Source organism: Netta rufina (genome assembly GCF_964035555.1).
Source record: "Netta rufina genome assembly, chromosome: 9".
NCBI classification, from domain to species: Eukaryota; Metazoa; Chordata; class Aves; order Anseriformes; family Anatidae; genus Netta; species Netta rufina.
In genome coordinates, this window is record NC_140132.1 from 16,146,689 (window position 1) to 16,172,254 (window position 25,566).

The following is a 25,566-nucleotide window of genomic DNA, read 5'->3' on the forward strand; positions in this document are numbered from 1 at the left end:
ATCTGGGTCCCGAACAGCGCACGGTTTACAGATGACTTGCAAGGAACAGGTCTTCATCTGGGGGAGAAAAGGAGGAAAAAAGCTGAGTACAAGCTGAGAAAAAAAAAAAAAAAACACAAAACACAAACACAAACAAACATCCTGTTTCATGCACCAAGCACCTTTCTCACTCGCAGGCAAACCTTTGAATTCCTAAGTGCACGGAAGTTTTCTGCAGGATCAGACTCATCTGCCTCAAGCCTTTGTTTTCAGGGAGATGCATCTGCCAGTCAGCAAATGAATTGCAGCACAGTAATTGCCTCCCCCATCGACTGACACAGTTGTTTAGACATCAAGATTTGCAGCTTTGAAACTTCTAGACACGAAGATGATCTCACATGTTCAGTAAGAAGAGACTGTTTGGGGGAAAACCCTCGGAAACACACAAAAGCAAAACATCATATTTTTCCCTGGAACAATAACTTAATGAAATCTATCAAGCAACAAAACAGGATTCACACTGGTGTTCCCAGATCTCTGGCTGACATCTGAAGACGATATGCCCAGATGTTTTTCATTTTTCTTCCTCCAAACAAAAATAACCCTTTCTCGTCATTTCTGCCTCTGAGGCTGGTTCAGAATTGGTTTGAATCACCTGAAAAACCAAGCTCCCCACCGGACCCAGAGAGCAGAGTACAGGCAGTGATGGAGCAAACCCCCACTGACGCGTTTCTCTTCTGCTCCAAACAGCTGAGCAGATGCAGTCATCTTCCATTCCCTGGTCAAATATTTAGCTTCTACTGCAGAAAGCCAAATTTGGGGGTGATCTACAGTGAAACAATTAAGATTTACACTTTGAACCTAATCCATCAGGGCTAAAATCCCTTTGATTAAGCTTACCGTGAATTTCTCTCCGCACCCATTGACCTGTATCCCACAACAGCCACAGGAAAACCCTGCAGAATCCTGCAGCACTGCAAAGTGCTCTGGAAAATTTCATGTTGCAAAAGCCACACTGCGGAATTTTTATAGAAAACATCAGCTCGATACGGCACGGTGACTCGTAGGTGCCACCACGCCTTACATTGACATGCTGCCTTTTCCTGTAACATCTGCATTTAACATCCATCACTGGACGAGGAAAACACACGATTAAAATCATGCTTTGTGCTGGCACATCTTCGGTCAGAGCCATGGCCCAGGTGGTCCTCGGCACCGTGTTGGTACAGGGGAACAGCCACACCATTACACACCAGCTACACAACCCACTTACCTACACCGCATTCACCTGCCACGTACAAAATAAAGCCAACCCAAAGCACTGCTCAAACGACCATTTTCTTACCAATTACTCACTCTACCATTTGAACTACTTTTGTTAATCAGCTACTGTATTAATAAGCAGGGGGAGAAAAAAGAAAAAAAAAAACATAACACACTGGCTAATTTTATTCTTAGCATTTAAAAAAGGAATACTGAATCTGTCAGGTAGTTGCACTAAAAATTTACTTCACCACCTGCTAGCTGAAATATTGCTTTTATGGATTTATATTGTATTAAAAGGTCACTGGCTGTTTAAGTCTTAAACAGTTTTAATCATTCTAAAAGTCTCTTAACAGTAAGAAAAGGAAGCTCAGAACAAACAGCAGCAGGGATTCTAATTAAAAGGGCCAATTCATCTAATTTTATTTGGGGTTAATTATTCAGGATTCACTCTCTGATGTGTAAGGAATAGCAATTAGTAATTTTAGTGATTTGAGGAACATTGGAGGTGTAATCAGTTAAAATGAGTGAGTGTTTACAACACAAGATGTTGAATTAGTTTCTCCCAGCTGGAGAACAGGAACATTAGTCCCCTACAGTTCAGGACTATGAATCGCAGTCCTGCTTAAAATATTCCCTTCAAATAAAAAACACACGCCAACAATCATCTGGCAATTCTGTTTACTACACGACGAGTCAACAGGCAATGTGTACCATGGCAGCTTGCGTTCCTCACCCCATCCTCCATCCCATCGGCCAACTGCCCAAGCCCCTGGGATCTGATAGAAACATTTCCCCAGCATTTCTCCCACCTGCGCAACTTCAGCCAGGCTATCAGCCTCCTGTCACGCAGCCTTTTGCTACAGCTCGCTGAGATAATGAAAAGAAGCAGCCTGTGAAACTTTCAAATGTTAATTAACTTCTGTGTTTAAATATACAGAGGAAAAATGACCGCGCGATTAACTTAAAACCTCCAGGTACAATTCCTCCTACAAGCACAAATCCAAAATAGCTCTGCTGGAATCGCTCTGGCCTTCTTCCAGCGTTACTAGAGCAAGGAGAAGTTACTACAGCTCGCAGGAGCAGCAGATGAGGCTCTGCTGGGGACAGGGGAGCTGCATGGGCGAGTGCCAGCGGGGAGATCCAAATCTGGCTGCTTTGACGTTCGGGTCTGAGCAGAGATGGTAGCCCAAAAGCTGCTTTTTCCACCTTTCAAGAAGTAACTGGGGTTTATCAGCAGGTAGCACAGCCACATGGCCACTGGGACAGGAGCTGGACCCCTAAGCTGAAAGGTTTCAGCGTGGCGTAACCGCTAAAAGGAGCAAAGCTGGCACACCAGACCAAGTCTCCTTCAAATGATTCAGCTTTTATCAAGCAACTTGATTTAGCACAGACAGCTGCTATTTTTGGTGTTGTGTACACAGATCTTTCATCCCGGCTCTGGTCACCGGTGGGGAAAATCCCCCCCTTCTTTGGTTCACGTTAGAACTCATTGAACTCCCTCTCAAACACCCGCAAAGGCAGTAATTAGCACAGGGATAGGAAACGAGGGCTCAGTTCCCCAAATTATGCAAAATCTCAGCTGCTTCACCGCACTGGATGCCCCTCATCATGAAAACAACACTTGTGTGATGAGGCTGCGTTTTCAGCCAGCTTGTGGCTGCAGGCACCGAGGCGTGCCACCCTTTCCAGCCACGCAGCCTCGGCGCCCCAAGGATATGGGTGTATGGGGAGGCAGGTGAAAGCAAAAGCTTCTTTGAGTCCCCTGTGCACATCAGCCCATCATCCTACACGCCGTATGCTTATGAAACATGCCACCAACTACAAAGACATCTACACACGGCTGCGTTTTGATTCTTCAAGTCGTTTTTCCGTGTGACTGTGGGGACAAAGCATTCCAGCTAACGTCCCCTGCCGACCTCTCTGCAGTGGAGATCAGATATTTTGCTCACCTCAACAGCACGTGCTCTGAACGCCATGCAAACGGAGCAGTTCTGCTCCCACGCGTGCCGTTACACCTAGCGGGTATCTCCGTGACACCGGTGTCTGCACGGAGATGAGGTCAGCTGGTACCAGAGCTCAGCTCTCAGGAAAATAAACCTGTCCTTTACTAAGGCTTACTGAGGCACTGCAAGAAACAGCCTGTGGCACTGTGAAATGTTAATTAAAATCTGTGTTAAAACAGAGGGAGGAAGAAGAGCCGTAGGATTAACCGAGAAGCTCCAGGTACCACTCTTCACTGCAGACTTCTTTCAGGACTTAGGGCACGTTCCTTAGCCCCGCTGTGCCTCGGTCCACAGGCTCACAAAGCCATCCTTTTCCTATCCTTACAAACACACTCAGCGGAGGGAAGCCTGTCCTGCTTGGTCACTACTACAACAAGATCCCACTTGGAGCTGCAGCTGCTCAGGTCCAATAAACGGGGACAAAAATAGTTCCAAACGATTTTAAAAAATGACAGAAAACAGCCTGCTCAGATGGAAAGATTTCAACACAAACAACTGGAAATAGGCTGGAAATCGGGGCATCTAAGGCAGAAAAGCAAACCCTATCCTCAGAGGGGACACACGCCGCATTCCTGCACACCATCCCGCTTCTCGGAGCAGCAAAAGGTCCACGAAGCAACTCAGCGAGGGAAGCGCTGCCTTAGTCAGAACAAAACCGAAAGGGGTTATCTATTTGTTTATTAGATGATGGTGTTAAACTTGTTTGTTCATTGCTAAGAGTGCCTGACAGGAGTTGACACAGGCATTAATTTACAAAGGAGGCTGTTGTGAAGGAGTTGAAAAAATGAGTTATATCGCTGGGTAAGAGCTCGTTCTCTCTGGCTGCGGCTGCGTGGCCCGATCAAAACAAATTTTGTTTTTTTCGGCACAAAGAGCCACGGGTCAGCTTTCTGCCCCGAGCGGGCAGCTGGGGAAGCTGGGGACAGCATCCTTCAGATGCATCCTTTCTTATCACCAGTCAAACCCTCTCTGTGCCTCGTGATGAAATACAAGACACTGTGCAGATCAGGAAAGCTACCTCCCAGAGCTCTTTATTGCCAAGGGACTTCCTCAAGTTTCGGAAGCTGCAGCCAATAGTTTTTAAGCAATCTTGGACTTATCTTTGCTTCTAATTGCTTTTTGTTTGTTTGTTTGTATGTTTCGTGTTGTTTTCCTGCTTTGGGGGTGGACTGACATCTGAATGGTCCGAGGAAACCCTACATGTTGCAGCCTTGGAGCCAGCAGCGGCCCGTGCTGCGGAACATCTGGAGGCACTGGATCCATCCTGCTCCCCCAGCATGCGAAAGAGAGAGCCAAAAGAAAATAAAAAAACCTGCTGTAGCCAGAGCACTTCCTTGGGTGATGGGGTCAACCTGCCTGCGAGGCATCCTCTTCACAGAGTGTGCTGCCACTGGCTTGATAGAGTGGAACAAAAACACCAAGTGGGAAACGCCTGGACAGCTCTCACAGATGAACTGAAGAAGAGAACACAAGCTGATTTTCAAACTGGCTCCCTCAGTTCCTTCCCTCCTCCCTCCCACCCCTCCCCGTGTAACTCTCATAAACATCCACACTTGGAAAGACTAAAGCAGAACTCGTGTCTTTATCAGATATGCCTTAGCTCACTTCACTGTCTTCAGCAGCACAAACAGCACTGGCTTTCTTCCTTCTGCTGCAATTAGTCAATGCTACTGGGGAGCAGAAAAAGGTTGCTAGATTTTCTTCGCGATATAAAACGAATTTGCTTCTTATTCACCAGTGTAACAGTTGAATAATAAATTACATCCTTAATCCTTGAAGATTATTCAAGATAAAATCAAATGTTGGATAAACAGAAATCATTTCTATTTTCTTCTTTCAAAGTAAGTAACTAATGCTCCAAATCTCCATATATAAATACAAATTTATATTTATAAATACATATAAATATACATAAAAATATGTTTACCCATAGTGGTGTTTTTTCTCATGGATGGATTTGGTTCTTTTTGCCAGTTCCTGCTGGCAACGTCACACATGATCTGGCTAGATCATGGAAGAGAAATGGGATTATGACCAGATGTAAAAAATAAAGGAGGTATCGGGAGATGCTTTACACCCTCTCTGCAGTACTTTTGGATAGCATGGAAAGCAGAGGACAAAGTATGATGTAGGCTCTCTTCTTTGAGCTCAATTTTACCATAAAGCACTGATCCACAATGTTTCTCAACCAGTGATCACTACCCAGCACCCCAAAGATACTATACACACTTACATGTGCAGTTATCACCACATTTTAAGAAGAAATGCTTTAAAATTTATACTTTCTTACATAATTCAGCGAAGTAACTGACCATCACTTATAGTGGCCTCCTGGCAGCTCACAGACCTCTCTAGTTCAGGAGCAAACTGCTAAACTGACTTTTTAAATAAATAACTACATTTCTGTTCTCTACATCCCACAGAATCCTCTATCAAGTATCCCCTTGCCCCTTCCTTCTCCTTGCTGGTCAGTGCCAGCACTATGGCAGGTAAAACAAGAGCAGAGAGCAATTGCACACCTCTGTGCCACTTCCCATCAAGAGGATGCTAAAATGTGGAAGGGAGGACTTGCTCGGTGCAGAAAATGGATGCAAGAGAACTCAGCCCTGATGGGCACTTCTGAAAGCTGCAAAAAAGCAGAGGTGGATGCCAGAGGCACAGAAATGGCACATTAGAGGCACATCACCAGGATGACGATGATATTGGCACTCATGACACTGCTAAAACCCATTACACTAAAATTCTCTCCCTAAACTGACCCAAGCACGCTGCCTATTCTGCAGACAACAGCAGGCCATAAATGCCAGCACTGTGGTTCCTGTGCCAGTTTGGGGGAAAACACATCTCTCGTCTTGCATTCCCTATGCCCATGGCCACGATATTGCAGTTACTCCAACTTCTGACCGTTCTGAGAAAGCAGTCACTCACACAACCAGCTTTGCTGTGACCCTGCTCAGCACAAGGTGCCTCCCTTCCAGAGAACAAGTCCTGGGGTCTGGCACCAGCCCAGGGAAATGGCAGGAACTGCGAAGGGGCCCTCGCAGTAAAACACACCGCACCAAAAGCCAGGTCAATTATTTAGTGTAGGGAAACCTGGGTGAGATCATTTTCAGATTGAGTTAAAACTTTTATCTTTAACCAAGGCTACAGAAAATGAATTACTGAAATACTTGTGGATATTGTTAAAAGGAAAAATGTGGAAGAAAATTAAAATCTTCTGCAAAGATTGTGGTTTTCTTTGAAATGCCAGAGATTTTTATTCTCGTAGAAAAATGTTGTGGAAAAAAAATGATAACAAACTGTAGTAGCATACTGCCACAGCTTCAAGGCTGGACTTCTGAAATCTTCACTCTGAGGTTTGGTTTTCCTTCAGAGCTGCTACTTGGGCAATTTTGGGAAAAGAATTATGTTAAATTAAGTGGAGAATCTCTCTCGATTTTCTTCCACCCTAACTTCTCTCCCAGCCTTGCGGCAGGAAAGCACAAATCCATTCTTTTCAGCTGATGATTGATCTTCAATCTAAATCCCCACTTCAATATTAATAACCTCTCAGAAAACAATTAAAATAGATATATTGTTTGAGTGTGTGCTCAGGGAACAACTGAAGAGGATAAATCTTCTAGGAGCACAAAACACTCCTTTTATCGTACTTTGAGACCTCCGATGCCTGCAGTGACACGCACCACGTTATTCTCTGTAACGCACACGTCTCCCTGTGCTACCTGAAGTGCTTGTCTGGAGCAGTGAAGGGGAAGGAGAGGAGTTCTTAGTAGCACAGGGGAAGAGTGGATGGACCATCACACCCTCAAACACAAAGCCCTGCATCAGGAAGACTCTCCAAGGGTGGACCTTTTCTTCCATCAGACAGAAGATGCTGCAGGAGGGAAAGCATCTTCCAGTTCCACATCACCAGCCAGCACGAAAAGCCACGGAGAGCCCAAGCAGGGGCTTCATTTGGGAATTGTTTTAATGGACAGAGATGCACAATATGCTGGGATGGTATGATAAATCATGGAACATATGTAATTCGTAGTTGTTTATGAGCATGGTCTCCCCAGGCTCTGAGACCTTTGCAGTCAATGTCTCTTGTCTCCATGATCCATGACAAAGAGAAAAGCACCTCCTGGGCCTGCTGTTCTGGGCTGCCTTACTTCAGCACTGCTCAAGGTTAGTGCTCTCTGTAGCAGACCAGCTGCATCTACACTACCCAGCCTTTGGTCTAGACTCCCCCCAGCCTCTGCGGTGCCTGGAGCTGAGGGCTGTCACTACTCACTTGCCTTCTTCCAGTCCCAAGTGCAATAACGAAAAGGCTGTGTTCCTGCTTGCCAACACACTGTTTTTGCAGCATAGAATGAGGAAGTGTGCTGTGTGCCATGGTAAGAGCGCATGTGGAAATCTTTAAGGGTGCAAAGCTTTCTTGGAGGACCGTCTTGGGCACAGGGAGACAAACTTGAGTCCTAATCTTGGTGTCTGCCTAGAGGAGAAGAGACAACCATGCTGCTTTGGAGAGCACTAACCAGGTTTCCTAAACAAAACCGAACGACAGAAGGTTTTGCAAACTCACAGCATCAGATTTCTCCCCTCAACAATGTCACTGCAATCCTGCAATGCATGAGTTGCTGCACACAGTCATCCAAGGTGACTGCTTTATAGTTTCTTGTAGTCATTCCAAAAGTGAAGCTCAATCCTAGAGGGTTTAAAGAATCATAGTCAGGTTTCTTTGATGAAAGACACCCAGGTGAAGAATAACCCCATTTAAATAGAAAACACGGAATGTTTGAGTACCAGGCCTGTCAAAAAAAAAACACAAAGTAATCAAAACACACCTAAGAACGATCTGAAATTAGCCAATATTTGTCTTTCTATACAAAGAAAGCATTCTGAATTTAGAAACAGTGACATAACCTAGATTTAAAACCCAGTACCACATCTAAGCCAAACTTAGATGTGGCTGTTGAAGATCACTGAAGAAACAATGTTCTCTGCTTTCAAGAGACTGTGTGATTTACCCTACATCCTTATCAGGTCACATATATCACATCATGCCATGGCGATTAGCATCTTGCTTGATTAAAATCTGTAACTCCAGTGGATTTAAATGGCAGATTTGAGAGCCACTCAGATGAGAGCCCAGGGCTGGATCTGATCACAGGCAGAGAATGGCATGCTGCGATTGCAGAGTTGATATCTGCTCCCCTAGCTCTTGAAAATGTTGCAGCTAAGATCACCTGGCCAAGACGGGTAAACAAAGGTGTGTGTCAGGTCAGCCAGCAAAATTTTTCTAAGCAATGGCTCTGCACTCCTCAGGAGAAAGAAGATAAAATCTGCTTTGGCTCCTCTTTCCTATATATCTAACATTTGCAAGAGAAAAAGCAGATGACTGCTTAAAGCTTGGGATGATGCATGCCATCTTCAAGCTATTCTTGAGTGAAACGTTTAATGTTTCATGTGGTTTGGAAATGGCTTAAATTCCCTGCTGAATTTTTCATGCCCGTACACAATTTAGCCTTTATCAAAAATTCCCTTCAATTACGTACTCTGCAGAAAACGCAGAAATTCTTCCAAAGGATCCTGGGTGATGCAGTCAGTTGCATCGGTACAGCCTCTTTTCCCCTCTTTTTTTGTTTGTTGTTTTTCAGCTGGGGTTTGCACAAAACATCCCTACTTGGATAAGCCCACTTCAGCTATCTGGACTTCACCATCTGTGCTGATCATAAAAAATCAATGCCACTTTCTCTTCCCATGCCTGTATTTTAGTTGAGGAGAACGCGAAGACAGAAGAGCACCGGAGAGGGGATAAAAGGTTGCAAACTTTTGGACGGACCCTGCTTCTTACCCTGTTCTGCAGGGAGCTGTAAGAAAGCTTTTGCACGATGAAGCCTGCAGAAGGCTCGCTGTTCCCGTGCAGGAGATGCGGCGGGGAAACAGGCGTAATTAGAGCACTGCAACGTGCCAGCTATTCTTGGAGGCACAGCAGCCCCTCAGGAGCTCTCGCAGGAGAGCGGAGCGAGGACAGCCCTGAGACTGCTGTAACCTATGTCACAGACATCCCCCGAAACTTGGAGCCATCCTCCGGCGTCCTGTGTGCCGAGCAAGCACAGGCTAAAGACACCGTCTCTCTGTTGCTTTTGTTCTGTGAACACCTTCATTTTGCTGAGCCTACATCCCCTGAGGTTCCAGAAATATTAACATAAGCCACATACAAATATTATTTCAAAGAAACTATCCCCATAGTTCTATTTCTGGAGATGCATCTTAAAAAAGCTTCCCTGAAATACTGGAACAGGACCCATATTATCTCTTCATAAAAGGAATACAACTTCTAGGCTTCTAAAATCATTGGTAAACAGTTCAGACTTCCTTTTATACTGTAAGATTTCCTTCCCATAACACACAAGATATATTGCCTCGAGGGAAAAGCAGCTTTATGAAGAGGAAGCTACGTGTGCCAGAATTGTTCTCTTCCATTATTTGAACATCCTTTCTCCCTTCCATTGTTTTAATAGAGTTGGTCACCAGATGAACCTGCAGCAAAACACCAAATCCCTCAGCAGAGCGTCTATCTGCCGAGAACCCCAAACAACCTCTGCTCCTCTGCGGAGCCTTCCTGATGCCCAGGAAATATATGTTTTCTGCACACACCCCATATATAATTTTGATAGAAAAATGGCTTTGCTAATAGGCTTATGCTCTGCTGCTCCCACCAGAACAACGCTTGAGGAATGGATGTCTCACCAGTAATCTTCCCCTTCCATTTATTTCTGAGGAACTTGGTTGAATAGAAGGAAGAAGCAGGAAAACAGAGAAAGAGAGGGAGAAAAGAGAACATATTCAGTAATGACCCATGTCACAGGGAGAAAAAAAACAAATCTGGTGTCCGATGTTCCTACACGTGACTCAGAGAAATGTTCCACTCGCGCATGCACGTGCTAGCATGCAGCACAGACTCAGTTACACGCAGAAGTTCAAGTGCATGCTTAAATGTGACGTCCCATGGGACCTCAAAAAGCATGTATCAAATTAGGCATTTGGTGAAAAGCTTTGCTAAGCAAAAGGATGAGTTTATGTACTTTCCCCAATGCCTCTGCTGAAATGAGGCTGAATGGTTGCTCTGGTACATCCCAGGAGATCCCGAGTTCTTCCCCAAAACATCCATTTACTGGGATGTCACTCTTGCATATTCAGCTCTGGGGAATCAGTACGGAAAACTGGGACCAGGGAATCTGTGTCCTAGGAATGACAGTATGACAGTATTGCCAGGGGTGGCTAATGTGACCACAAATCCCTTCCACTGATCCAGATCACGCACCCCACCAGGGGCCCTGACATTTCTCCATTTTCTTTTAAATCTCCTCTAAATGGTACAATCTCCCCAAATCCAAACAGGAAAATCCTGGGTTCCCCCAGATCAGAAACTATTTGGTTTCAGACAATAGGGATCTGCTTCTAGAAGGCCTGAATGGAGTTGCTAAAAATAAGCAAATACTCCCAGTCTTTCTGCACTCCTCTCCCTGAAGTGAAATGATCAAGAGGATTAATTTTAGAGTATGCACAGTTTTAATGTGAAAAAACACAAGTTGCATCTTAGCTTTTAAGCAAAGACCAGATGGAAAGTCTATCATTAGAAATGCCAAAGGGAGAACACACTCAAAGTTCGCTCCAGGATGGAAAGGTCATTTCTAGTCATCCTTGTTTTAAATGTTCTCAGAAGCACTCAAGCTTTTGTAATAACACAGCCTTCTTTCAGTTTATCAACTCGATTTCCTCCAAAACAAAATAAAAAACTCCAAAACAAAACAAAAATCACCAAACAATACCAAAGGCAGAAACTTTAAAGGAAGGTGCCAGCTCTCTTTTTCTTTCCTCTACACAGCAAAAGGATCATTAAATTTTTAATGAATTATTGTTTAGATGACGAGAAATGCCACAAAGATGATCTGTTGATCCCACACAGGGTTGTTTACTTCGAGCTCCATGAGAGGCAGCAGACAACGTGTCAATGAAGGCTGAGAAGCTGTTCCTGGCTTAGCAGGTAGCAATGCTGATAAAGAACGTGTCCAACTGCTCAGGTTTCACCCATGGGTTCAAAGCAACTTCCCAAACCCCCAGCAGAGACCGTGTGCCAGCTGACCGACAGAAATCCGCTAGCCCATCTGCATCGTAACTACGACTAGTCACAGGATGTGAGCAGCTCAGGAAGGATCTCACTGGTGGTACAGATGCACTCCAGTAGCTCGCATGTGACGATTGAAGAAGGCAAAATCGTGACCTGTGATTCTCACCTGAGTCACTAGGATGACCTGAAAATAACGTAGTGCTCCACTCCACTTGCTAACATAGATAAGAGCAACAAAATACACAGCTTCAACCGAGACTTCACCAGCCACTAGTCTCCACTTGCCAGCTAACTGTGGAACAAACTTTTCCCCCACTAAGAAAAGCCCACAGCTGAAGTACAGTATGTGAATAAGCCTGCTGGGATACAGCCTCCAAATCCTAACTGGAATATATTTAATCAAAGACAGAAAAAGCTTCATTCTCTCTTATTTTCTAACAAATAGAAAAAAAAAAAAAAGACATAGATATTATGATATAAAATTGGCATTTTCACAGTAAACACATCTGTGTCCCAGTGCAGATTATTCCCTATACGAACTGGAGCTACTGGCTAAAGCTGAAAGTGTTTTCTCCTTGCAGGCTGTGCCTCTTCTCAGCTGTACTGGGCCAGCCCTGACAAGAAGAATCTGGCTTCAGTTCTTCTTTGTGCATAAATAACAAACTTATTTGCAAGGTCCAGACAGCTGCATTTATGTAAAACCACTCAGAGGAGCCATCGCTGACCTAACTTTGCAGCCACTGGGCTGCACAAGTGTCAGAGTGAAACGTCACCTGCAGCACCGCTGAATGAGGCACAACAGAAAAAAAAAAAAAAAAAAAAAAAAAAAGACTTTATTCACAAGTACCATGCTAAAATTTGGGGACCCACAAACAAATGCTTTGTCATTTCTTAGCCACTTGCAAACAGCGATTGTTCTGTATGAAATCATCAACAAACGGGAAGCACAGTATCCTCCACGCTCCCTTCAGAAATCTTCCTTTTAAAACATACCCCCGTTTTAATCATTTAGTATTTGCAATAGAGAAGAAGGAAAAACAAAAAGGTAGGAAATCTGAGAAGATCAAACCTTCCCTTGTCCCCACAAATAGACATTCTCTGCCTTCCAATAGACTTGACTAATCATTTTTCTAAGTAGCCAAAAGATTTCGCAATTAAATGCTTATATAAATAAGATGCATCTTTCTGCTGCTTCTGATGCCTCATGAGTTTTCCGGCTCCTCTCAAAGAGCTTTCATTGCTCTGGGCATGACAAAGCCAAAACCGCTAGAATAGAAAGCTCTGGTTTCAACTCCATCCCAGTGACCAAACGAATTCCCAGAACCTTCATCACCGCTCTTGGAGCACGAGAAGGAAAGGAAAAAAAAAATAAATGAGAAAAGAGGACTTTGATTCCTAAGATCAGAACCACATTTGCTGGACAAATTTGTTAGAAATCCTAGCTCTGGACATAGCGTGAATTAAGCATATTTGGCCAGGTACACAGTGATCAAATAAATACGGAGCCTCACAATTCCCCTCCTGAAGACTCACGTTTGTGGTGGCTACTGCACTTTCAGCCAGCAAAATGTGACCTTTAGGCCCTGACATTTAGGCCCTGATTTTCCAACTTGTGTTACCTCCGCCTCCAGTTTCACAGGTGGAATTCATAGCACTTGAACGTTTAAATAGTTGGCGGTGTCCACCAAACACGAGGCCATGTCTTACCCAACTGAGTCTTAAAATGGAATATTCCTGCTCTGGAGCCCCATGCCATGCTGGATGGTCAACTTACAGGAGGTACTGGACATGCTGTATCGTTTGGGAAAATCAACATGACAGCCGAAAGCTCATCTCTCAAAATAGTTACCACGCTGCTTACTTTTTTCTCTCTTATTTGTTTCCCTGCCACAGTTACACAACACATTCCTGCTGGGGCAAAAGGGATAATTAGCAAGAGAAGAGCTTTTGGACACACACAAACAGGCAGCGCCGAGTACAAAGTGTACAGTATCACATGAGAAACAGGAAGATAACAGTCTTCCCACGTGAGAAGGAATAATAAGGAAAATGGATCCTCCATTAGTTGGTCTCAGGAATACCTCTGGAAAGCACCATACACTCAGAGTGGAAACACGGTGGTTCAGCAATTATTTGTTTAAAAAAATCCAACAGTGATTGCAGGGAAAAAGAGCTCAGCTGTAATCATGCATCACAGCTCCTGCCTTGGATTAGCTGCTAGGTTTGAAGTATTTTCTGTCTGGCCAACAAGAGCAATTTACTGGCGCGGAGAAATATTTTATACATTGGAGTTTTCAGGCTCAGCCAAACCAATCATTCCTGCAGCTCTCTAAACGACTCTTGTCCCTAACGAGGGAAGTGAACAACTCAACAAAACCTAGAGATCTGGCGGCTGGACATCCACCCATCCGACCCCCTTCTGCTGCCACAAGGTCACTTCTCCCTCTCGAAGGCACACATCTTGTTCTTTCCCACGCAGGCTGAGTGCTGATGCTCACAGAGCAGTCGGTCAGGTAACTCTCTCATGTTACAAACCCAGCTGCCTGTCCTGCTGCAGAGGAGGATTAGAGGCTTGAACGCCACAGGCCCACTGTCGGCAGGAACGGGTTAACAAGGAAAATGGGATCTACAAATTTAATCCAAATCTAAGGCATCAGGATACGGAGCCTCTCTGAATGGACTAAGCAGAAGACGAATGCACTACAACACCTCATACGTTACCTGTTAAGGCTGTGTGGTCTCATGTCTAGGCTGGTATCAGAGGAGATGCAGGCCAGCTGTGATTTTACCCGGGTCACGCTTCTTTCATGTGTTGCCTCTTGTCTTTATAAATTTGTTTTCACGTAAGACAGCTGTGTCAGACCTGAGCTCCCAATGCAATTTTCCTTCTACACTTGCAGAATGAATTCAGTCAGCCAGGTCCCGCTTTCCCTTGGGTACCACACAAGGAATTACAAAACGGCTCGATTTGTGCCCAAATGGAGCACAAAAAGCCAGTGCAAAAAGTGATGTCAAACAGCATGAGGGGAAAGGACCCAATGACAAAACCAGGATCTGTGGGAGAACTTCAGTCCCAGGACAGTGAGGGGTGGTGATTGGGAACATCAATTCTGTTCATCAGTTGGGACCATTCGATGAGCCCGTTCCTGATAGGACACCATGGCACCACAAAACACCAAAACACCATTTACAAACAAATTTCCGGACCCAAAGTGCACTTCAGCCTCCCCCAGACCCCCATGCCTTCACCTCTGACATGGCAGGAGGGTAAGCCTGAGCAGCAGGGAGGCAGTTTCCAAGAAGGAGCTTAATTGTACTGCAGTTTTAAAAACCAATACAGAATTAATCATTTTGCAGAAGTTGTGCTCTCTGCCTGGGGGGCTGCTTGGCTGCGTTAAGGAAGTGCATGGTGTTGACTTCCCAAACTGAGTCACCATTACAGGCCCTGGGCGGTATTTATAGAGTTGGGGGAAAATTTCCAGGAAACATCACTTACTGGCACTCCTAAAAATAGCAAAGGAAACTCTTCAATTACTAAACTTTTAAGGAAGAAAGTCTTTCTTCTTCGTGACAAGACAGCAAAGCAGCAGCCTCTCTGATTTGTTTGGAAGCAGTTACAATTAATATTGTTCCTTATCTCACTTTTCCCTGACAGCAGTAGATGTTGCTTCTAAGCTATTAATTCTGTACAGCTGCAAGGTTGCTTTTTTCTCCTCTCTCTTCCACTGATTATTTCCAGGATAAGATGCTGAAGTCAGCCTCATCTCAGGAAACTTTAACAATTCTCTGCTGGAACACGTCTGCAATACAATCCATAGGCTGAGCCAGAGATCTCTCACACACGTACTTGAGCAAAGCCAGGTACCAACAACAGCACGAGTTTGGCAGCCCAGAGGTTGGCCCAAACCCTTTAACCAACTGTCCAGGACCCCAGTTTGGGGGAATTGTTGCAGCCTTCGTCAAACCACCTGAATCTGCAGGTTAACCTGTCTCTGGAAGTCAAGCTATCCCATGGAGGGATGAGCCAATTCCTCCACACAACCTAAACCTGCGTTGGGATGGAAAAGCAGACAAAACCACAGGGAGGGCAGGATTTGTGGCTGGATGAGTCACCTAGAGGTATCTGTTCTCCTCCACAAATGCAAGAGTTTCTCTGTCTCCTCAGAGCCAGGCTTTCAGCGAGGAAAGCGAGGCTTTCAGAAACATTCTTTCTCCTCAATAGCTTAAATGATGTAACTGCAAATCTGGGAGAGGCTCAACCATCTTAACCTTCCCACTAAACGCACTTCGATTTATGCTCTTGCTTCGTGAGGCTGGGCAGACCACTCCAGACCCAGTCCCCTTTGCCATGGCAGTGGCATACCCCATCGGGAAGGACGTAAGCTGGCTGACTACAGAAGTGCAACTTACTGAGAGAAAAAAAATATCTTTTAAAAGCATAAGATATGAGCCTATGAGCTTCTCCCCATCCTGTATACCAAATCAACATGACAGAATTTATTATTATGACTGCCACACTGCCCTCACCACTGCCCTCCCCTCTGAGCCCTGGGGCCAATGTCAGCCAAAGAGCACAGAGGACGAGGAGGCCTCTGAGGCCTTCCCCTCCATGGAATAGCCCGTACCGGGCACAGACTTGGCCGGCACCTGTCCCATTTGAGTGCCCAGCCCCAGCACGTTGGCTCTGGCTCTCCCCAAAGCCGTCTGTCAGCCGGCACAAAGCCCGTGACCCTCACAGGGCATGAAGGCCCATGCGAGGCCCACCGAGTTTGTTGTGCGCATGCCACCGCGGGGCCGGCAGGCACAGCAGCGTGCCTCGGCTGGCTCTGACACGGGAGGCATGCAAAGCACTCGTGCAGATAAGATGCTCCCCTCATGTCTTGCATGAGACGTGCCGACCTCCCCCCAACCCTTTCTCCTTGGCATTGTTAAAGATAACATGAAAATCTGCTACTTATTTCTCCGAACGTCTCTGTTTTAAAGGTTCCCCCCCTCCCTGTTTTTCTGAGGCCAATTAAAAATAAAAGTTTACCAGGAAGACGACAAAAAAAAAAAAGTGCCTGATATCATTGGATTCAGCCTGTAAGGATCTCACACATAAAAGAATTATGTCCCTGAGCACTTTCCAGCAGACTTTCAGAAAATTTCATCTTTCTACTTCCCTGGCTGGATAGTCTGTTTGAGTAATTTTCTCTTTCTCCTGGGGTTGGTTGCTAAGAGACGCACTATTACTTCTCCCTCTCTTATGACCCGATTACTGTGATCAGCAAAGACAGCGTGCAGACAACAGCCTGACACAGCTCATACAAGGACATCGGGCTCGTTACAAAATGATGGACTGTATTAACACTCCGCAGCCCCTCCGCTCGCCACGGCCTTTGCCGAGTCTCCAGGCACAACTGGGGGCTTTTACTTCCCCGGCTTCTGAAGTGCGCCTTCAAACATTTTAAATCACAGGACTGGGAAGGGAGAAGAATGGACTTTTACCTCCTGTGTTTCACTGCCTGTCAGCCGGAGCAGTGTTAATGGATCCTTATTGAGAAACGCTCCTTTCCTTCCCCTACCTGAGAAGTGGCTCGGGAACTATTATTATCCCTTTTCACCCTCCTGCAAAAACTTCGCAAATACACAAGGTGCTTTGGGTTCGCACATTCCTTCAGACAATCCGGTGGCATGTTGTAAAGCTGGCGCCGACACTTCAGGGGTTGAAAGGTGACTTGGTCCTGCGAAGAGCCAAGCTGCATTGCTCTGGATGAGCACGGGATGAAAATGATTCCACTGTAGGTGCACCGGGGTCCCAAAGAAGCCAGCATGACCCCCAAAGCACTCCCAGCACGTGCTGAAATGGCCATGGCCTGGCACTGAGCCCTCTGGAGAAGACCCCGAGTGTCAGGGCTGGTGAGGAGCAGGCCGAGATGGGAAACTTGGAGCTCAGACTGTGTGCATTGAGGGGAACATGGGGCAAGAAGTTAGGGGAGCTGATTTTGTTGATGTTGCTACCAAAGAACAGGTCCACTGCCAGCAGGTATAGCTCAGGAGAAGGTCACCGACCTCACAGACCTTCAGTCTACACTTTGCAAGAATTTAACTCTCATCAGATTAGCTTTTCATAGTATAAATTTTAAATGTCATTGATTATATCAAACCTACTTTTGAAAAGATTGTGTTTACCAGCACCGTTTTCCTACCCGTTACCAGCCCCTTCTCTTCCCACCAGCTTGCCTGCAGCAGACCCTTACACACCAGGCAGCTGGACCAGGCTACCGTAGAATATCTAGAAAATGCACTGCTAAATCTTTCAAAATAGATTTTAAACAGAGGTGGCCCAGCTGTCCAGGCCCCTCCTCCTACAATGGTTCCTTACCTCCATGGCATTTCCCATAAATTCAGTGCTCAACAGAAAAAAAAATCCAGCTCTTATGTCAGCACGATTTCTACCATGCTACCAACAAGCCCTTTATGCCAGGCTCTCCATTATGGTTTGGTCATGTCTAGACTAAACCAAAACCTCCCCTGAGTCACTGTCATCTCAGGAATTGGCGTTGAAAAAGACCTATGAGTCTTTTGGTCTGTCCCCTCTCCAGGCGGCATTCTACTCTCTGGAGAGGAGCCTTTGCAGTCTGCTCGGCACCCAGAGCAGCCGGAGGGAGCTGGGTGCTTCTTGGCACGTGGCTGTGCCAAGAAATTGCTGGATGTGTAACTCCAGCACCGTGCTCTGCAGCTCCTGAAATAGTTCGGGTAAATCCCCAATCCCCTCGTAGGCTCTGAGAGCACGCTTGCACATTCTTTCATTGCTGCAACCTTCCAAGGTGCATGCTAGTTAAGGATGCCAAGAGAAGGGGAATTTTTTAGATAGTGATGTCTGTTTATTAGGAACTAGACCTGCTCATCCCCTTCTGCTTAAACTTTCTCCTCTGCAAAGCCAGAGCTGCAGGACTCTGGGTCCCACCCTCGGACCCTCAGCTCTTGCACCTAGTCCATCTTCATGTGCTTCACTTAAGTGACGAGCATTTCAGGCCTCGTATATTTATTCAAAATCATAATTGTGTAGTGTTCGCTGCCAGAAATGCCTTCGCTCTGGCCACAACTACAGCTTCTGTGGCTTCAAGAGTTGCTCATTCATTCTTCTAACCTTTTATTAGACCAACCTGTAATATAATCCAATAGACATTTATTGGTTGCTCTGACTTAGCAGTACTCTGTCTGGCAGAGTAAAAAAGCTTTAGGCAGAGAAAAGGAAAAAAAATATACGTATAATCCTTTATTATAACAGTTAGTTTTCAGGGCATAAAACAAGCTGCATCGAGTGAACGAGGGCAAAAAAATAAAAAATGTTACTTGACTGTTAACTGTCATATAACAATTGTTATTATTTAACAGACTAGCATCTGGAGGATGTTAAAATTTCAGATTAAAATAAAAGGGACAAGTGCTGCCTGCTTGAATTCAAGCTATTTCAGCATTAACATTGCTCTCTCGTTTTGATTGGGCACCACAGCCCTTTAGAACTATATAGAGAACAAACATTATCTTTTTAAAAGTAGGTTTGATATAGTCGATGACAGATGTTTGCAATTTGAGTTATAAAAAGATGGCTTCTTTCCAATCCAGTGTATGTCAGATCCGTCTTTTTTTTTTTTCCTTCCCTTTTTTTGCCCTTTTTCTTTATTCTACCCAAACTATTGTGGTTCACAGAACAGGCCACTGCAAAGATGAATCACTATTCAATGTTTGAAATAATGAAGTGGAAAAATTAAATATAGTATCTCGAAAGAACAGACAGGAGGAAAGGAAAAAGAGAAAAAATATGCACGGCAGAAAAAATTAAAAATCTACCTGCTGAGGAGTGTAATGTTTGCTTTACGATACCAAATAACAAAGAAAATACAAGCTCACTCACCAGAATGAAAAACAAGGCTAGGTATTACTTCAAGCAGTTCCCAAATAAGTGGCAATATGTTCCAAAGCCTCTGAAAGTTTAATATTTGTAATTCTAACAAAACACAGTCAGAATTGTTAATAAAACCCGGTGGCTTGACTTGACATTTTGTGAACTACAGATAAGTATACTGGTTCAATAATAGTCTTTATGCACCTGTTTTATGTTGCATTTTTTCCCAGTGCCATTATCTGAGGTGGTATTTCAGAAAAGAAAATGTTCATCCTGAGAGCAAAGCCAAGAGCACAAACCTCCGTATTTGTCTCCAGCAAAAAAAAAAAAAAAAAAAGAAAAAAGCAGACTCAGACACTATAATCCAGCCTGAGCAGTAACTTCTGGTGAGATGACTGCAATCAAAGCGGTAGGGCCCACCCAGCGCTGGTTTATTTCCACCAGGGAGAACGCCAAGTCCTGACGCTGGTCACCGCACCGCAGACACGGCGGCAAAGCTCGGTCTCCGTTTAACTTTAGACACAAGAAAAGAGGTAAGAGAGGAACCGAGGCAAAAAGGCAGGGGACCAGCAGAAAGGGATGCTACTGCTTGGCCAGCACGAAGGGTATGGAGTCTGTCTAACCACTATCAAGGTTTCACAAGCCATGGAGCAGAGGGGCTGCTACCCAGGCACAAAGGCACCAGCTTGGCCTCGTGTCTTCAGCGCGGCTCAGCTTGCTCGGGGTGATTTAAATCCACTATTACACAAATGAGAACCACCACTAACTTCCAACTGGTTTCACTTGGTTCTTAACCAACGGGGAAGAGGATGTCATTAAAAGGAAATCAATCGAGACTTCCGAAAGGCTGCTCCAAACTGGTTCTCGGCAACCCCGTAATGAGGGACCCCCAGCTTCCCACGTGTTCTGCGGGGTTTGGGGGCTTGGTCCGCCCGTTAAATGCTCTTGTGTGGAAGGTAGCAAAGCCACCACAAAGAGGCCTGCAGATTTAAGTTCATTTTCCCTGGCTGTATTTTCTAAGTGCCTGTGGATGATGCAGTCCTGACACTAATGAATAAAGTATTGCTTCATCTGCTCCATTTCATTCCGCACAAGAAACACATGGAAGAACGAGAGCAAGAATTTAGAAGGGCTTTAAAAGTTTATAATACTCGTTTCAAAAAAGCTTTCTTTAAAAAACAAGCACCGACGTGGGGGCTGTGCTTAGGCAGTCAGGATGATTTGCAGCAGTGGCAGCCCTCTTTATTCCCACAACATTTCTCATCTCTGCGAGCGCAATCCTGAGAGCGTGATGGCAGCGGAAAAGGGTTACAGCATTTCTCAGCCTATTTTCCTGTCCCATCACCGAGATGCTGCCTCACTCCCGGAGCTTCAGTGCTTTTATCAGCTGGCGGCAGAGCTGGAAGCAGACTAGCAGGTCCTGCTGGAAACTCCCTGGGATTTGCAGGACCCAATCCAACATCAAAACGAGTGGATAACTGCACATTGCCGTGCCTCATGTGGGCTGCAGCAGCAGCCCAGGTGCTCAGCTCACAGCACGTGAAAGATAGCAAACCTTTGCTTCTACCACGATGAAAGGGCGTTGAACTAAATCCCATTATCTCGTGTTAGTTTGGGGCTGAGCGCATGCAAACCACCACCAGAGCACGGCTGGCACAGGGCTCCCTACTCATGTGTGTGAGCCTCCTGCCAACTACGAGCAAAACTGAACAAAATGCCCCAAAAGCTCGTGGGAAGCAGTAAGGAGAGCAGGTACACCTCTGCCACGCAACCAAACGCAGCCCTTCCAGCAGCAGGGTTTGCTCATGCCATGCTGTGGTGCAGACCCAGCACAGACAACCAGAAAAACAACGGGGAAAAAAAAAAAAAAAAGCAGAAAAAATGCAGAATCTCCCAAGTCAGCCTGAATTTATCCTTTCAGGGCTCTCATCCAAGTAATGAATAGACTCTGGAGCGGTTTAGTTTCTATGAACTGTCAAAGACTGCAGAGCAGGGAACAGCACAGCTAAAACACTGAGTGTCTATTCCAATAAATCCATACCCAGGCTTCAAAAATTAGACAGAGATACTGATAGCAGCTGCTGTAAACAAAACCCACTAGGTATATTTGCCTACAAGAAAAAACAAACAGCATGATAGTTCACGCTCCCAGTCCCTTACAGAGGCAGCAGAATATAATTAGCCACTGCTCGAGATTCTCCACATAGATGAAGAGGAGGAGGGCAGAGAGGGTCAGGACCTGGGAAACCTGCATCAGCCAGGTTCAAGCATACACGACGTGGTGTCAACTACATAAGCTCGCCCTGGAGCCAGCACTGCTGCTGTGCCTTGCCTCGTGAGTCGCAGCCCTCTCCTCCAACTAGGGTAGATGGAAGGAGGTGGTTTTAAGAAATAAAAACAAAGACGAAAACCGCAAAGACCTGCGCATGAGCCTTGTCATTCACTATACCTGAAAGTGCCCCCAAGGAAAGAAAGGAGGAGAATGAAAGAGCTTGCATTAATTCTCATCTCTTCGTTTAGTTTCCATTATTAAATCCATATTAATCGTTTCTGCAGGTATTACATTCACCAGGGACGGCAACTGCAAGGAAAAGACAACGGCACTGACAAACACAGAATTCAGAAGGAGTTGGCGGCATAAACTCAAGTGGCTGATTTTGCAAAGCCTGTCCTCACAGCCTCCAAAAGGGTAACAGAGAAACCTGCCCAAGCGCTGTGCAACCCCATAAACTCCACGACTGTCCTGGGAGGGATGTTATCGGCATGGCCCTTTGTGGCCAGGGCTGGACCTGTGCTATCTGTCTCACACACACGCCTGGTCACATCCCTGCAAATGAAATATATTGCAAGACGATGAGGACAGATGGAAGCCTTCCCCATGCTTTCTAGCCAGGAGGTACTTTTCATCCCAGTGCTGGTAAATGCTGGGCTGTAAAGCCCACCCCTGCCTGGGGAGCAGCCTCCCAGGGCCCACGGGCTGTGCTTGATTTGCATCAGCCCCGTGCTGCTCCCGGGCTTGCACCACTTCGTGTCTGCGGGGTTTTACTTGGAGGGGAGGGGAAGGCAAAGGGGAAAGAGCTTTTGCGGTTATGAAAACCAGCTTGAAACCAAAAGGATCCAAACCAAAGGCAAATCACACCACAAAGCCTGACACTGTGACTGCGCTCAAGCCATCCGATAACCTGAGGAGCCCCAGCTCGGGCTTTTCTGAGCACCCGAGGCTGCACAGTTTTGAAACTCCTGATTTTGGCCTCGCAAGCTTTTTTACTGCTTGAACGTCTGGACACCTAATTTGGATTTCCACTTTAGCTCATTTGCAGCTATGTTTCCTCCCAACAGACACTTGCTTTTCTTGTACAAAACCATCTCCCCCTAGCCCGAGCAGCTCTCCTTCCCCTGGGGGGCACAGAGGGAGCTGTGTAGGACATCAGGCACTTGCACGGGGATGGATTGCAGCGCTCACGCCTCTCAGGATCAGGCCCACGCTGAGCAGCAGCGTTTGCACCCTTGGGTTGAACTTATTGAAAACAGACCCCAGCAGTGACTCTTCCCATGGAGAGAGCGTGCAGGGATTTTGGCAGGGTGCTGCAGAGGGCTGAGAGACGGCGAGAGGAAAGCATCTCCCTCTCCCACGTGCCGGGGAGGAAGGATCGGAGATGAAGAGCAGCAGCAAGGGCCCATATGGACAGGGTGGGGAGCAGATGAGCCCCAGCACACCGCCGTGCCAGCACGGCTCCTGCAACCCAGCAAGAGCTGCCACCCGCCAGCCCGAAACCCCAGCACAGAAATTCATCCCCACCCCAAAGAGAGAGGCTAAAGCAAAGCAGGAGGTACAGACCCTGCAAAGCAGGGAGGAAGCATTTGGGGTAAGCAAGGTTAATCCTCCACGAGCTGCTGCCACAGGGCAGGCTAGCACGAAATCCTCCAGAAAGCCAGCCCAGACCACAGCACATGGAAGCCCAGTCTGCTGTTTGTAGGGTCTGTAAAAACACAGCAGTCCCCACCTTTCTGGCTAGCTGTTAGTCAGAAACCCATGCAGCACGTTACTCAGAGCTGTGTTCTTATTTATTATTATTATTATTACTACAGTCATATCCCAAGGTCCCCAAACAGATCCCTGTGACTGCAAGACTTGTTTTTTTTCTCTGCTGAGGTGACAAATCTAGCTCACAACAAGCCTCAGCGAGGCACTGTGGCAAACAGCGAGGAGGGGGACTGGCACCACCGAGAAAATTGCTCACTTAGCTGGTCTGAACCACGCACGTCTTGACTGCTTCCAGCACATTAAAATGCTCCTGTTTTATAAACCGCTGGCTGATGCGGTTTCTGTTTTCGTTTTACTCGTTTAACTATTTCTAACTTGCTTCGAAGTTCTGTTTTCATCAGCACCTCCTGGCTGGCTTTTGTGCAGGGATACAGAAAAGCATAAAAGTCAAGTTGGGACCAAGAAAAGGCCACCGCAGAGGCACCAGAGCCACATGAGAGGCCAAAGGCTGGAGGAACTTGGGTCCAGCCCCTCCTTGTGCACACAGGTGCCTGGCTCACAGGTTTTTCATTCTGGTGTCTTCCCAGTGGAGGGATGAAAATACACTGGAGTACAACAGGGAGCCGCAGCACCTCCGCCTACGGCCTTGCAGCTCACCAGATGGGAAAGCCCCAGCTGAACAAATTTAGGTGGTGCCCCTTTAGGCAGCAGGACACGGAGCCGTCTCCCTGGCTGAATCATTGCTGCAAAACCAACAGAGGTCGTTGAAGAAACAATTAGGGGGCTCGGAGGAGAGAACAGAGCCATAAAAAGTGAATGAGGCATGGCGAGCTAAATATTTTCTTGCTGTCCCTCCTCACCTGCCAGATCCCCAAAGCCTCGTGTTCTCAGGGTTATATAGGGTTGAGCTAATGGCTTTGCACCAGCTGCTGACGCCGACTGGCAGCGTGTCACCTTCTGGAAGTGGATTAGCTTAAGCTGCCCATACACCATCACATCACTAAGCCAGTCCCTGACCGGGTCTTCGCCATCCCTCAGTTCTTCCAAGCCTGTCTGGTGACGACAGCATCTCTAAAAGCCCAGAATAATGTTAGGCAGAGGACTGATATGGAAAAAAAATAAATACAAATCTGCAAAGGTCTCCTGTAAGTTCCCCAAATCTCCCCATTTCTAACAGACCAGATGCTGGCAGGACTGGGTAGCCCATGTTGCATGAGGAACGCTTGCATGGCTCACCCACCCCTCTCAGCCTGCAGCACCCGGGTGCTGCTCTGCTCCTATGGGAAGTCTCCTTCCCCAAATGCCAAGGAACAGATTTTTTTTTAGAAGGTGGTGATGTTCCTGAGTCACTTATTATCAGATCTACAATAATTAAAGCATCAACAATTAAGGCATAGTGACATTTCTGACAAAAAATAGTGGGTGATCAACAACAGTTTTCCTGGAGGAAAAATAAAAGTGTCACTTTTCATTATTATTTTAAGTTTTAGGGGAATTAAAAAAATAACAATCTTATTTTTTTTTAAGAATTCCACTTTACTTGAAAGTGACATTTTCATTGCACTTCAGAAATGGATTATTTTTACTTTTTTTTTTTTTTTAATTCCAAATGTCTTTCTCTTCCCCTTACTTGCTAATGTTTTGTTACTGAAGGCAACAGAACAGGTGCATATGACTTAGTTTCTCCCCTCCAACACATTTTCTTTTTTCGTTCCGAATTCTCTGAAGTTAGAGTGGCAGAGGGAAAAAAACGAAGCACTAGTCAGACTATTCCAACTTTCCTACTAAACACCCTTAACTTTAGAAAATTGCTTAAGTGTGAGATTTTATATGTTGCTTTGTTTTTCTTTCCCCTTTCTGTTACCCTGTAGTCTTCCTGAAAATGCACACAATTTGAAAAAATAAGAGTAGAAAAAGGAAAAAAAAATACAGATGAGATTTATGTTACGGCACTCGATACAAAAGAAGGAAAAGTGGAGATGGAACAAAGTAGCACATCCAAAACTGAAAATCAAAGGCTGGTTTGGCAACTTTCTTGAGTACAACTGAGTTTGTTCCTGCTTTTATCCCTGCCTCCACATGTCCGTAGAACAGGAACCCAACAACTGTGTTTGCTGCTCAACTGCATGAAGAGAGCAGGGCTGTTAAAGCAGGGGGTAGAGCACGGCTGACATGTGGTGATCGGTAGGCTTTTGTTTTACTGACAGAACATCTTCAGAGGTTACTGTAATGGTTGTGTAAATATCCACATAATTATACCATTAAGTTATTTCACATTCAAGAGCCTGCCACAGTAGATGAAAAAGAATAAAACTGAATCAAACCA

General features: G+C 45.7%; 1 protein-coding gene across 12 annotated transcripts in view; it reads right to left on the reverse strand.

Annotated features, from left to right (window-relative positions):
• The window catches only part of LPP (LIM domain containing preferred translocation partner in lipoma), a 317,139-nt gene that overhangs the window by 175,666 nt on the left and 115,907 nt on the right, over window positions 1-25,566 (reverse strand). The window lies entirely within an intron of this gene.